Genomic DNA, 15,314 nt, shown 5'->3' on the forward strand with positions numbered 1-15,314 from the left:
GAAGTGGCAAAAACGTGACTGGTGACCTCCCCCCCTACCACCACTCCTTTTGCATTAATTATTATACTACATTATTTTGCAAAAAAAAAAACACTGACTTTCTATGGAAGTGAATCGACAACTTCGTTTTTAAGATCATTTCGGAAAGTTTTGTCTTTCAAGTTGGCTATAATTATTATTGAATGCATTATCAAAATATAATACTGCATAATTTAGAACAAGTGGAAAACAAAAAACACAACAACTTGAAGTCTTAAACAAATAATCAAAAAGGAAACCACATTTGCGTTATAGACCTATATACCCTAAAATTGTAATGATGATGATTTAGACGATGTCGGCGATGATGATAATTCTAATGACAATATTGCTAGATGCTTTTTCCAACCAATTATTATGCCTAAAAATATACGCTAATTTATTTTTGAATCAAGATTTGAGAGATGTCGAGAATAGTTTGCATTTAAAAATAAATAAAAATGAAGCACCATTACTTTCTTTTACAATATGTTCACTTTGATAGTGGTTATAGTTTTTTTTAAATTAAATTCTTTCACCCTAGTGGTTAATTTAAAAATGATTAGCGATATGTTAAGTGACTTTAGTCAGATTTGTCTGATTACCATTATTAAAACATTAAAGACAAGTCACAGGATTTTCCCGGAAAGGCAGTTACAGAATTTTCCCAGATCAGAAAGTGGTGAATAACAGTGAACAGACATTATTAGTAGGCCTACAGAGGCAAAAGAAGAAATAAAGAAAGAAATATCAATTATCAAAATATCATGTAGATCAAATTCTACTGGGAAGCAATTTTATTTGGCCTAACGTTTACCCGAGATGTCTCCCTTTTCTCCCGGCCCCCCCACTCAGAGGTCGGAATGACCGCATGCGTGTTGCCAAAATGTCCGGTAAAGGGGTACTTTTCGTGCGACAAAGTCCGGCCCGAGAATTGTAAAAAAAGGGGTGTATTTGACTTTTCACCCGGAGATTTCTTTAAAAAGGGGGTGTTTTTCTTTTTTTCTCTCATCTCTTTGAACTCCTGAGAAATTATTCCGAATTTAGGGGGGGGGGGGGGTACATTGAGCATTTTTCCTGATTTAGGGGGGTCTCCAAGGCAGGAAAAGCACGCGAAAAGCCCGCGAAAGGGGGGTTCGGAAATGTTGGCAGTCCTCAGATAGGGGGTGCTTTCAAAAAAAGGGTACGAGCATATGCGTACCCTAACACTGAGTGGGGGGGGGGGGGGGGGGGCCGGGCCTTTTCTATACTTTTGATGCGCGTCCACCATCGGGACGAATTAGGGCAGGTCTAGGCGGAAATAGGCAAGGAAAATGCCTCACGCAGACGGCGCACTACGGACAATTATTGCTTACGATTTCAGGCATAAGAATGGCATGGTTGGATTCGCTAGAATTTCGGCTACAAATTGATATACATTAGCGCCTGTATAATTCATTTTCAGAAAAGTTATCTAAGAAAAACTGCCTATCGGGCGGATACCGGGCAGGGTACGGTACTGTAGCTGCTGCTGCTCCTATAGTATTAAATACAACCCACTGATCTCTACGGAAAAATCATGTTGTTGTTGTTGTTGTTTTAGTTTTAAGGGCGTGTGTCATTCAATTATGAATATTTACGAATCTTCTGATTCTTGTCCTAAAATCATATATAATTGATGGTTTTTAAAACGGTATCATTTGAATTTCCATTTCCAAGCATTATTTTGAACTGTCCCGAAATTGTTTTCCTTTCTTGAAATCAGACTACAGCCCCATGGCCTATTCTTTTCTTATGCATGGGGATATTGAAAGGCCTTGTCCTCCCAGACAAGGATAAATAGCTTATTCAGTATGCTACCTTTAGAGACAATACTTTAAAATAATGCTGTCATTGTTGCAATGTCAGGAATGCTATTATTACCTCTTTGGTAATCCACGTATTTGCCAAAAGTATTCGCCCAATGAAGGGAGGGTCGGATTTTTTTTCTTCAATTCATTAATTGATGCCATATCTGAAATTAGAGCTGAGTAGTTTGTTACGTAACTATTCAAAAATTGCAGGTGCAAGCTATTGAAAAGCCAAGCTTCCTTTATTCATTGGTGCCCTTTTATAGAATTCGTAGCGTATACTAAATTGAATAGACCCGTGTTCTATTCATTATGCAATGTCAGGGCAGTAACCTATTGTCATATCACTTTAAGTTAAAGTCAGTAGTTTGCAGAATAAATGAAAATAACATAAAACATCCCTAATATATCAGTAACTGAAAGAAAAAAATTAGGGGCAATCTTGACAACATCGGACTACAAAAATAATAATAAATATGCCTCCCGAAAGCGTGAAATCAGTAAATCGGCATATTTTGTAAAGTCATTAACAGCTAGCTGGCGATCGACAGCTAGCTGGCGATCGACAGCGTAGCCTGGCGGCGGTAGCGGGTAGCCCCAAAGCCATGTCCATTTAAAAACTGCATTCAAGAGCCTCTTATTGCTAGGTTTACAACGTTGTTTTACATTTGCAATTATAATTTCCTAGTTTTATTCACTCTCTACAGTCCCGTACTATCCCTTTTTCAGTCTGTAAACAACTTTGCAACACGAAAACAATGATGAACAGGGTTTTACTTCTCGTATAAATTTATTAGAAGTGCCCTATGTCATTTTGCACGAAGTGATACAAAGGGCCTTTCAAATTTAAGTCTATTGAAAGCATTCCCCCACCTAGCCTGTATGACCGAGCAGAATCATTTAGTGCTCAACAATAAAAATCCACAGTCTTGGCTAAAGAGGTCCATTATTTGTTTGTTTATTTAGTTATTTTATTTAATTGACATTGTACAGTACTATTAAATATCAGGTATATTGGATGCTCTGTTTTAAATACAGTCAAGATTGCCGAGCAATGAATTACATCCTGCTTCTTGTCCTCAAACCATATCTTTCTGGTTTTTAAAACGGTATCATTTGAATTTCCATTTCAAAGCATTATTTTGAACTGTCCCGAAATTGTTTTCCTTTCTTGAAATCAGACTACAGCCCCAGTCTAAAGTGCTTGTCCTCCCAGACAAGGACAAAGAGCCTCTTCGGTAGGTTTAGGGACAATGCATCAAAATAACGCGGTCATTGTTGCAATGTCAGGAATGCTATTATTACCTCCTCTTTGGTAATCCTCGCATTTGACCAAACAAAAGTCACTCAATGAAGGGAGGGTCAGGTTTGTTTTCAATTCACTAATATTATTGATGCCATGTCAGAAAGAGCTGAGTAGTTTGTTACGTAACTATTCAAAAATTGCAGGTGCAAGCTATTGAAAACAGAATCGAATAGCCACCCTTACAAAAAAACCTAATGGTAAATGAATGGTGTTTGAATGGTAGCATCAATGGTAAATGGTATTTCAATGGTGTGCCAATGGTGGATTCTGTATGGTGAATGGTGTTTCAATGGTGGTGTATGATGATGAATGGTGTTTCAATGGTAGAGTCTGTATGGTGAATGGTGTTTCAATGGTGGAATTGTATGGTGAATGGTGTTTCAATGGTAGAGTCTGCATGGTGAATGGTGTTTCAATGGTGGAATTGTATGGTCAATGGTGTTTCAATGGTGGCGTCTGTATGGTGAATGGCGTTTCAACGGTGGAATTGTATGGTCAATGGTGTGCCAATGGTGGATTCTGTATGGTGAATGGTGTTTCAATGGTGGTGTATGATGGTGAATGGTGTTTCAATGGTAGAGTCTGTATGGTGAATGGTGTTTCAATGGTGGAATTGTATGGTCAATGGTGTTTCAATGGTAGAGTCTGTATGGTGAATGGTGTTTCAATGGTAAATTCTGTATGGTCAATGGTGTTTCAATGGTGGAATTGTATGGTCAATGGTGTTCCAATGGTGGAATTGTATGGTCAATGGTGTTTCAATGGTAGAGTCTGTATGGTGAATGGCGTTTCAATGGTGGAATTGTATGGTCAATGGTGTTTCAATGGTAGCGTCTGTATGTTGAATGGTGTTTCAATGGTAGAGTCTGTATGGTGAATGGTGTTTCAATGGTCGAGTCTGTATGATGAATGGTGTTTCAATGGTGGAATTGTATGGTCAATGGTGTGCCAATGGTGAATTGTATATGGTCAATGGTGTTTCAATGGTAGAGTCTGTATGGTGAATGGTGTTTCAATGGTGGAATTGTATGGTCAATGGTATTTCAATGGTGGAATTGTATGGTCAATGGTGTTTCAATGGTGGAATTGTATGGTTAATGGTGTTTCACTGGTAGTGACTTTGAGAAAACTAGGTGTCCCTTATACTTTGAACTACAATTTGCTCTGTGATTTCGCTTTATTTTTCGCGAATTTGTCTTCATGATCAACGTTTCAAAGCTGACAAACTGCAATGAATAATACCCTAGTCCTCAGGAACAATGATGGATCTTTAGTTTTTTCTTCAATTTGGAGTAATTTTGGATCTGATATGTGTCTCTTTACCGTGAGTAACTGCCGTTTTGTGCCTGTGGTCCCACTCATATGACTCTGTGATGTACATTATTATACATTTGCTTACATGAACATCTGTTATTGTTAATTAAAGCAGCTTATAAATCATTCTATTTTATTACAAAAAAATGAAATATTACAGTATTAGGGGCACACCTTTAGAACTTTTATCAAGTTATTTATCTGATCGTAAACAATTAACAATTATTAATGAAGCTGCAGTCCCATTACAAGCATTTTGTGTTCACTGGTTTGTCGTCATCATGGTTCTTAGCTGTTTTTAAAATTGATGATTAGTTTTGGCACTAAATCCCTATGACATTTTTTAGGAATAATGTTGAGCTTATATTACCAAAATTTGAAAAATATTAAACGTTTGATTAATCAAACTAAAAGGGTGTGAATTGAAGTAGCATATTTGTAGGCTAAACCAAAATTTATCTCATGACGAATGAGTATAATCTACTCATCGTTCATTCAATTCTAGTCCATATTGGTAATGGAGATCCTAAATAATCTTTCAGCCTATATCAACTAAATCTACCGAGAAGAAAAGATGATTAATGAAGAGAAATCAATAACTGACACAGTCATCACAATATGCGTGCATACAAAATTTGGTTCAGCCTCCCAAAATTTGAATTTTTTAAAAATATCATTGTAGCTGGATAAATCAATGTTGAATATTTTTACCATTTTTTTCTCATACAAAGATGGTAACATTTCCTAACATCTAATAATTATTGAGTCAAATCAACCTAATCTATTTAAAAAACAATTATTACAAACCATGATGATTATAAATCAGTAAACATTCACAAAATACCCTAATTGGACTAGGCTCTACTAGGCACAACGTCAAACAACACTTGGAGATAACCTTGAAAAAGGCTTCTTGCTAGTCCAAGTATAATGTAATCAGAAGTGTAGCTGCTTTTTCATTAGATGTTTCTGTTGCATATTGGAAGCTAGTATTATATGAGTATTTTTCCAAGAGTAACAGTCATAACTAGCTCTCCAGGTTGGGTGGAAAATTACAAGCAAATTGTAGATCTAGCTCTGTCAAAAAAAAGAATAACAAATCTTTAACAGTTGTTATGCTTCCACAACGAAGTGGCAAGTCCCTTTAAAAAGGCTGAAAATATAATTTCTTTGGGTTATACTTACATACAAAATTTTACATTTAGATTTTGTAACATTGCTAAAGAAAGTCTGAATAATATTATGTTTTAATAGTGTACTATGTTCCAAATGATTGCCTTATTGATGTTCAAGTAAACCCCAAAGTAATGATACTTATATTGATGAAGCAATAGTCTACACACAGATGTTTAACTCAGCCAAATTACCTATACACTAACTGCCACTTCTAAATTGTCCATTCTTTGGTGTTTCTTAAACTTTTGTTAGAACTCTGAATGAGCACCTGTCAATAAGCGACTTGACATATATTTACAAGAATTTCTAAAGTGGGGGGGGGGGGGATGTTTTACTGTGGAAATGCTGACATCTATCTGGTCCCTTGTTTCGATCGAATTGGTCACTGTTTTTGGTGAAGTCAGTAAACAACATTCACAGATTGATCTTAAAATCATCTTTTCTTGCTAGTATGAAAACAGTATTAATATATGTCTCCACATCTTGCCATGGTACAGTTAAAGGGATAGTTGAGATCTGTTGCAGAGGGCGCTACACAAAATAATTTCTTTGTGAGATAATGAAAAACTGAGTGTCAAATTAAAAGAAAAAAAAAAATTTAAATGACAAAAAAAATCATCTTTGTTTGATCAAAATCGGTTCAGAGATGGCTGAAATATTCATAAATATAACGATTTCTAATACTTCTGTACCACCGCAAATATTAGATAATTTGAAAAAGCCGTTGGAAAAACAAAATAGCGCCATTTACGTTGTATTTCAGCCAATGCCGATGTTGGCTTTTTTTGTTGGCATTTTCGTGTTGGTTTGGTACGCACAACCAGCCGGCCCATGTATTGTTATTTTTAATTAAATAATTAATTAACGGTCACCATATTTTTGTTAAAGTAGAGCTGAATTGGTATGATCGTATTGGCTAAATTTCACACATTTTGGGGTCTAAAATTACCTTCATAGCAAATTTAGGTTCTAATAGGGCACTAGAAATGTCATAGATAACAATAAGAGCAATAACCATGGGTGTCGATCTGTAACTGATACCTATTCATCAGGGGGGGATGATCTATTCATTCATCCCCCCCTGATGAATAGGTATTACGTAAGGATCGACACCCATGGCAATAACCATGCACTTTGAAGGCATTTGTGGTCTGAAAAACAAAACTCAACTATCCCTTTAATGTAGTACCATTCTTTTTTACAAAACGGAAGTGTAAGAAACAGTTTGGAGAATATATGTTGTAATCATTCAAAAAATGTAAATTCCAGTGCTTGTATAAAGGTGTGTAAGTTTCACCTTCATTATTCAGAATCATAGATGGTACAGGTAAATCTCAGATGCAGCAAAATGGCCTCTAAGTTTTTTACATAGAAAATGTATAACACTCTCCTAAGAGCTACTGCCGAGTCATCTGAAGTTTATTTAAAAAAAATTGTTGTACAGACTTCTTGCTCACGTATGAAATGGTTGCTGTTACTCAACAGAAATTTTCCCTGTGAAATGATGCATTTTGAGGAAATTACACAGAAGACTTAATAAGATGCACAACATAGTCATGAAATCTTGCATTTGAAACAAGTGTGACAGTGTGTGTAAGAGAGAAAAAATAAATATTGGCCAAATGCACTGTTATTGCAGTGGAAGTAAAAAATCACATTTAATTTTTGAATAAGTTTCAGTTATTTTTGTTGATATTACTTACTGGACAAGGTAAATTGATACTTTTTATAATGCATAACAAGATTCATTAGTACAATGTGTTTTAACCGCATAAATATAGTTCCTTGCTTTATTATTATATCTACATATTTTTTTTCAATGTACATTAGTCTGATGGTCATGCATCCAAAGTACATGTGTGTGTGATTTTACTGCATTACTTTGCTACAGATTTTTAGGGAGTACAGTGTGATGCAGTTTGGAGCATGTTTCACTCAATGTTCACTTTTATGCTAATCACAAATTTATGATGCAACTGTTTCCTTAAATTACTTTCTTTTTTTCTTTTTTTATTGACATACATGTATTCTAAAAGTCTTGATTTCCATGATGTGCCAAAGACTTTAATGCTACAGTAGTTTGTTATAATGTTGTTAACCTGTATAATAATATCATTTTGACAGAAACTACAAAGAAACCACTCTGCATTGTTGGTCATGTAAACAAAATGAAATCCCTCCAACTTTTTTTGTTGGTGTAATTTTCATGTTTCATGCAGGAACTATGCGGGTATATATCGGTTTTATTCAGTTTCTATTGTTGTCAGAGCAGCAAAGTTAATCACTATTTATTACTGCCAGAATTATAATGCAGCTGTGTTTCTGTTTTCAGTACTCCACTTTTTTATATATATTTATTTTACATATTTCAAAAGACATGTACTTTTATTCATGTACCAAAGACAAGTTAAAGTACAGTATTACCATGAACCATGCACACCAATGGAGTCTCTTATTTTGTACAAAATTAAATAGTTTCATGTTGTTGACTACAAATTTGCACTTTATAGTATTATCTTTTAACAACTATTTGTATCTGACTTGAAGTCAATTGTTGGATGACTGGAATGTACCAAAGTTCTTAGCAGTTCTTAATTTTGGCATGAAATTCATTACTCACCATTTACATGTAGGTGCCATTAGCATATATACCATTCACGATCCACATTGTTCTCCCATATGTTTACTGTTATCATTCAATGCAACCACTGGCATAACATAACATTCTCTATCTACCATTTATTGTGACATACCATTGGTAAACCATTCACCAACCACCATTGACAAACCATTTACCATCCACCTTTGGTCTTTTCATTGGTATACCATTCACTGTCCACCATTCGTGTACCATTGTCAGGCCAATGGTGGATGGTCAATGGTAGTCCAATGGTGGATGGTCAATGGTAGGCCAATGGTGGATGGTCAATGGTAGGCCAATGGTGGATGGTCAATGGTAGGCCAATGGTGAATGGTGAATGGTAGGCCAACGGTGGATGGTAAATGGTAGGCCATTTGTGGATGGTGAATGGTAGGCGAATGGTGGATGGTCAATGGTAGGCCAATGGTGGATGGTCAATGGTAGGCCAATGGTGGATGGTGAATGGTAGGCCAATGGTGGATGGTCAATGGTAGACCAATGGTGGATGGTAAATGGTAGGCCAATGGTGGATGGTCAATGGTAGGCCAATGGTGAATGGTCAATGGTAGGCCAATGGTGGGTGGTGAATGGTAGGCCAATGGTGGATGGTCAATGGTAGACCAATGGTGAATGGTGAATGGTAGGCCAATGGTGAATGGTGAATGGTAGGCCAATGGTGAATGGTAAATGGTAGGCAAATGGTGGATGGTGAATGGTAGGCCAATGGTGGATGGTAAATGGTAGGCCAATGGTGAATGGTATGTGACTGGTATGTCAATGGTCAATGGTAGATTAATGGTACAAAATTTGCATATTTCATATTCAAATTTCAATGGTGAATGGTATTCCAATGGTGAATGGTAGAATAATTGTAACAAATTTGCATATTTTATATTCAAATTTCAATGTGTCAATGGTACCATTCATCTACCATTGGTGATTATGCAAATGAGCGTCCAAAAAATTATTATTAGGTTGATATGGTTGAATGCAATTTCACTGGTAGATGAATAGTGCCCAATGGTACGTTGCGAGCGTAATCTCATTGATATCCGAATGGTATTTTCAGTGGTACTTCTGAATGATATACCATTGGTATACCATTGAACATTTTTTTGTAAGGGCAAGCTTCCCTATTCATTGGTGCCCTGTTATAGAATTCGTAGCATATACTGAATTGAATAGACCCGTGTTCTATTCATTATACTATGTGAGGGCAGTGGCCTCTTGTCATATCACTTTAAGTTTAAGTCAGCAGTTTGCAAATTAAATGAAATAAACATAAAACCTCACTATTATATCAGTAATATCAGTAACTGAAAGAAAAAAAATACGGGCAATCTTGACAACATCGGACTACAAAAATGATGATAATAATGCATCCCGAAAGCGTCAAATCAGTAAATCGGCACATTTTGTAAAGTCATTAGCATGCAGAAAGTGTTAACAACAAAAAGCGAACCAGTTATCACGGTGAGGCAAAATGGTCTTGTGGATAAAAGTGATCACTTCACAATGCAATGTACTCGGTTCGAGTCTCAGTTTCTCCTTTATATAAACCCATGTTATTTTTTTTCTTCACTCCATAATATTGACTTGTCATCTCTTTTTTAAAGGGGACACCCCTCCCCCTCAACAAAGAAAAAATAGCATGTAATACTCTTTCTTTAACAAGCGACTCTCTGAATTAGTCAGAAAACATCTTTTGCTACATCTACAACAATTAGTGTAAGTATGAAGAATACATGAAGATTAGCAATGTGACACTTTAGTCTAGTGGGTAGGCAATCGTCTGATAACTGGAAGGTATCGGGTTCGACCCCCAGCTGTTGCGTTTTTTTCTTTTGCTACATCTACAACAATAAGTATAAGTATGAAAAAAAAACATGGAGATTAGCAATGTGACACTTTAGTCTAGTGGGTAGGCAATCGCCTGGTAACTGGAAGGTATCGGGTTCGACCCCCAGCTGTTGCGTTTTTTTCTTTTGCTACATCTACAACAATAAGTATAAGTATGAAAAAAAAACATGGAGATTAGCAATGTGACACTTTAGTCTAGTGGGTAGGCAATCGCCTGGTAACTGGAAGGTATCGGGTTCGACACCCAGCTGTTGCTTTTTTTTTAATCTATGAAAAAGAAAAACTGATGTCAAACCCATTTTGATCTCACTCAAAGTCCATATTTATTGCTATTCTCTTAATTGATCTATACAATGAGCTTGCAATTAACTTGTAAGCAAGGTAAAGTATTATATTTACGAAGTACAAGAAGGACAGGAATCCTGTTTTATCTATTTATCAAACATTATTACATTCAATACTTTTTCAGTCCCAATGAGAGAGAGAGAGAGAGAGAGAAAGAGAAAGAGAGCCAGAAAGAGACAAGTGAAGAGAACCCAATACACCTCATCAGTGTAATAAAGTCTGATGATCTTAATCTACATACTTACTTCAAATATTTTGCCGGGCAGATATTATTATTTATAAAAACAAACCAATTTTGGAGTTTTATAATAAATATTATTGTTGTTGTTGTTGTTGATGTAAAACAATGAGAAAATAGGGACCTTTTGCGGGGGGGGGGGGGAGCAATGTAGAAAAAACTACAGGGGAGCCTTGGGATTTTTATTTGGGGGGGGGGGTGGGTATCGGCGCGGATTCAGGATTTCTTAGGGGGGCCCAAACTTGAAATCAATTTGAAATTTAATGTGCTGAAATAAAACAAAATCGTGCCGGCCGATATTTCACTCAGTGGTAGAGGGGGAAGGGGGAGGGGGGGGGGGGGGGGGGGGGGGGTAGATAGCACTATTTTTTTGTTTGGCCCTCGAAAATTTGAAAAATCACCCCCCCCCCCACATTAATCGCCAGGGGGGTCCCATCTAGACAGCTAGCTGGCAATCGACAGCTAGCTGGCAATCGACAGCTAGCTGGCAATCGACAGCTAGCTGGCAATCCCAAAGCCATGTCCATTTAAAAACTGCATTCAAGAGCCTCTTATTGCTAGGTTTACAACGTTGTTTTACATTTGCAATTATAATTTCCTAGTTTTATTCACTCTCTACAGTCCCGTACTATCCCTTTTTCAGTCTGTAAACAACTTTGCAACACGAAAACAATGATGAACAGGGTTTTACTTCTCGTATAAATTTATTAGAAGTGCCCTATGTCATTTTGCACGAAGTGATACAAAGGGCCTTTCAAATTTAAGTCTATTGAAAGCATTCCCCCACCTAGCCTGTATGACCGAGCAGAATCATTTAGTGCTCAACAATAAAAATCCACAGTCTTGGCTAAAGAGGTCCATTATTTGTTTGTTTATTTAGTTATTTTATTTAATTGACATTGTACAGTACTATTAAATATCAGGTATATTGGATGCTCTGTTTTAAATACAGTCAAGATTGCCGAGCAATGAATTACATCCTGCTTCTTGTCCTCAAACCATATCTTTCTGGTTTTTAAAACGGTATCATTTGAATTTCCATTTCAAAGCATTATTTTGAACTGTCCCGAAATTGTTTTCCTTTCTTGAAATCAGACTACAGCCCCAGTCTAAAGTGCTTGTCCTCCCAGACAAGGACAAAGAGCCTCTTCGGTAGGTTTAGGGACAATGCATCAAAATAACGCGGTCATTGTTGCAATGTCAGGAATGCTATTATTACCTCCTCTTTGGTAATCCTCGCATTTGACCAAACAAAAGTCACTCAATGAAGGGAGGGTCAGGTTTGTTTTCAATTCACTAATATTATTGATGCCATGTCAGAAAGAGCTGAGTAGTTTGTTACGTAACTATTCAAAAATTGCAGGTGCAAGCTATTGAAAACAGAATCGAATAGCCAAGCTTCCCTATTCATTGGTGCCCTGTTATAGAATTCGTAGCATATACTGAATTGAATAGACCCGTGTTCTATTCATTATACTATGTGAGGGCAGTGGCCTCTTGTCATATCACTTTAAGTTTAAGTCAGCAGTTTGCAAATTAAATGAAATAAACATAAAACCTCACTATTATATCAGTAATATCAGTAACTGAAAGAAAAAAAATACGGGCAATCTTGACAACATCGGACTACAAAAATGATGATAATAATGCATCCCGAAAGCGTCAAATCAGTAAATCGGCACATTTTGTAAAGTCATTAGCATGCAGAAAGTGTTAACAACAAAAAGCGAACCAGTTATCACGGTGAGGCAAAATGGTCTTGTGGATAAAAGTGATCACTTCACAATGCAATGTACTCGGTTCGAGTCTCAGTTTCTCCTTTATATAAACCCATGTTATTTTTTTTCTTCACTCCATAATATTGACTTGTCATCTCTTTTTTAAAGGGGACACCCCTCCCCCTCAACAAAGAAAAAATAGCATGTAATACTCTTTCTTTAACAAGCGACTCTCTGAATTAGTCAGAAAACATCTTTTGCTACATCTACAACAATTAGTGTAAGTATGAAGAATACATGAAGATTAGCAATGTGACACTTTAGTCTAGTGGGTAGGCAATCGTCTGATAACTGGAAGGTATCGGGTTCGACCCCCAGCTGTTGCGTTTTTTTTTTTGCTACATCTACAACAATAAGTATAAGTATGAAAAAAAAACATGGAGATTAGCAATGTGACACTTTAGTCTAGTGGGTAGGCAATCGCCTGGTAACTGGAAGGTATCGGGTTCGACCCCCAGCTGTTGCGTTTTTTTCTTTTGCTACATCTACAACAATAAGTATAAGTATGAAAAAAAAAACATGGAGATTAGCAATGTGACACTTTAGTCTAGTGGGTAGGCAATCGCCTGGTAACTGGAAGGTATCGGGTTCGACACCCAGCTGTTGCTTTTTTTTTAATCTATGAAAAAGAAAAACTGATGTCAAACCCATTTTGATCTCACTCAAAGTCCATATTTATTGCTATTCTCTTAATTGATCTATACAATGAGCTTGCAATTAACTTGTAAGCAAGGTAAAGTATTATATTTACGAAGTACAAGAAGGACAGGAATCCTGTTTTATCTATTTATCAAACATTATTACATTCAATACTTTTTCAGTCCCAATGAGAGAGAGAGAGAGAGAGAGAAAGAGAAAGAGAGCCAGAAAGAGACAAGTGAAGAGAACCCAATACACCTCATCAGTGTAATAAAGTCTGATGATCTTAATCTACATACTTACTTCAAATATTTTGCCGGGCAGATATTATTATTTATAAAAACAAACCAATTTTGGAGTTTTATAATAAATATTATTGTTGTTGTTGTTGTTGATGTAAAACAATGAGAAAATAGGGACCTTTTGCGGGGGGGGGGGGGAGCAATGTAGAAAAAACTACAGGGGAGCCTTGGGATTTTTATTTGGGGGGGGGGGGTGGGTATCGGCGCGGATTCAGGATTTCTTAGGGGGGCCCAAACTTGAAATCAATTTGAAATTTAATGTGCTGAAATAAAACAAAATCGTGCCGGCCGATATTTCACTCAGTGGTAGAGGGGGAAGGGGGAGGGGGGGGGGGGGGGGGGGTAGATAGCACTATTTTTTTGTTTGGCCCTCGAAAATTTGAAAAATCACCCCCCCCCCCCCACATTAATCGCCAGGGGGGTCCCATCTAGACAGCTAGCTGGCAATCGACAGCTAGCTGGCAATCGACAGCTAGCTGGCAATCGACAGCTAGCTGGCAATCGACAGCTAGCTGGCAATCCCAAAGCCATGTCCATTTAAAAACTGCATTCAAGAGCCTCTTATTGCTAGGTTTACAACGTTGTTTTACATTTGCAATTATAATTTCCTAGTTTTATTCACTCTCTACAGTCCCGTACTATCCCTTTTTCAGTCTGTAAACAACTTTGCAACACGAAAACAATGATGAACAGGGTTTTACTTCTCGTATAAATTTATTAGAAGTGCCCTATGTCATTTTGCACGAAGTGATACAAAGGGCCTTTCAAATTTAAGTCTATTGAAAGCATTCCCCCACCTAGCCTGTATGACCGAGCAGAATCATTTAGTGCTCAACAATAAAAATCCACAGTCTTGGCTAAAGAGGTCCATTATTTGTTTGTTTATTTAGTTATTTTATTTAATTGACATTGTACAGTACTATTAAATATCAGGTATATTGGATGCTCTGTTTTAAATACAGTCAAGATTGCCGAGCAATGAATTACATCCTGCTTCTTGTCCTCAAACCATATCTTTCTGGTTTTTAAAACGGTATCATTTGAATTTCCATTTCAAAGCATTATTTTGAACTGTCCCGAAATTGTTTTCCTTTCTTGAAATCAGACTACAGTCCCAGTCCTAGACAAGGAAACAGAGCCTCTACATAATAGACTTCGTTCGTACGCCATTTGCTTTGAATATTCATTCATAGTATTTCGATAGCATTACGTCATCTTTCATACGCCTGTCCGGCATGCATTTCGAGGAACTTGTACTTTTCTATCGGTAGCGTACATAGAGATACATACTACTATAAAGCAAAGAGATTCGATCATACACAGTATGTCCTTCGTAGGAGGACTAGAGGGCCAACTAAAATCGTGACCTTTGACATTTCATAGGTTTTGCATTGGATGAATTATTGGGGTTTTGTCCGATTTGAACGACGGTTTTGGAGGGTCAATGAATATTCATGAGCAATGACGTAAAAAATACGCCAACTACTGTTCGTTGATTGGCCATCGACAAAATGTTTTATGTATTAGGTCACGCATAAAACATTTTTTTCATTCCCAGAATTCCCTACGATTTGAGCACGAAAATGGCGGTTGTATGAACTGCGACTTTCAAGTTATTCAATTACGAACAATGAAACATTTTTCTTTTAAGTGAATTTCTATTATAATAGAAGTTTGTCAAGTACATCTTAGTGAAGCAGAAAATCTTCAGGCGAACATTGACATCGAAGTGATACCCTATGATATCAAGAAAAGTAAGTAAAGATCCATTTTGTTTGAAGGTCTCTGAAATTATTGTGATGTGTTCGTCATTGCAGTGAGCGGCTCCCCGCATTGTCACAACGTATTACCCGGTTAACCCCCTACCC

Source organism: Strongylocentrotus purpuratus, unplaced genomic scaffold (assembly GCF_000002235.5).
Source record: "Strongylocentrotus purpuratus isolate Spur 01 unplaced genomic scaffold, Spur_5.0 spur5_scaffold_2, whole genome shotgun sequence".
NCBI classification, from domain to species: domain Eukaryota; kingdom Metazoa; phylum Echinodermata; class Echinoidea; order Camarodonta; family Strongylocentrotidae; genus Strongylocentrotus; species Strongylocentrotus purpuratus.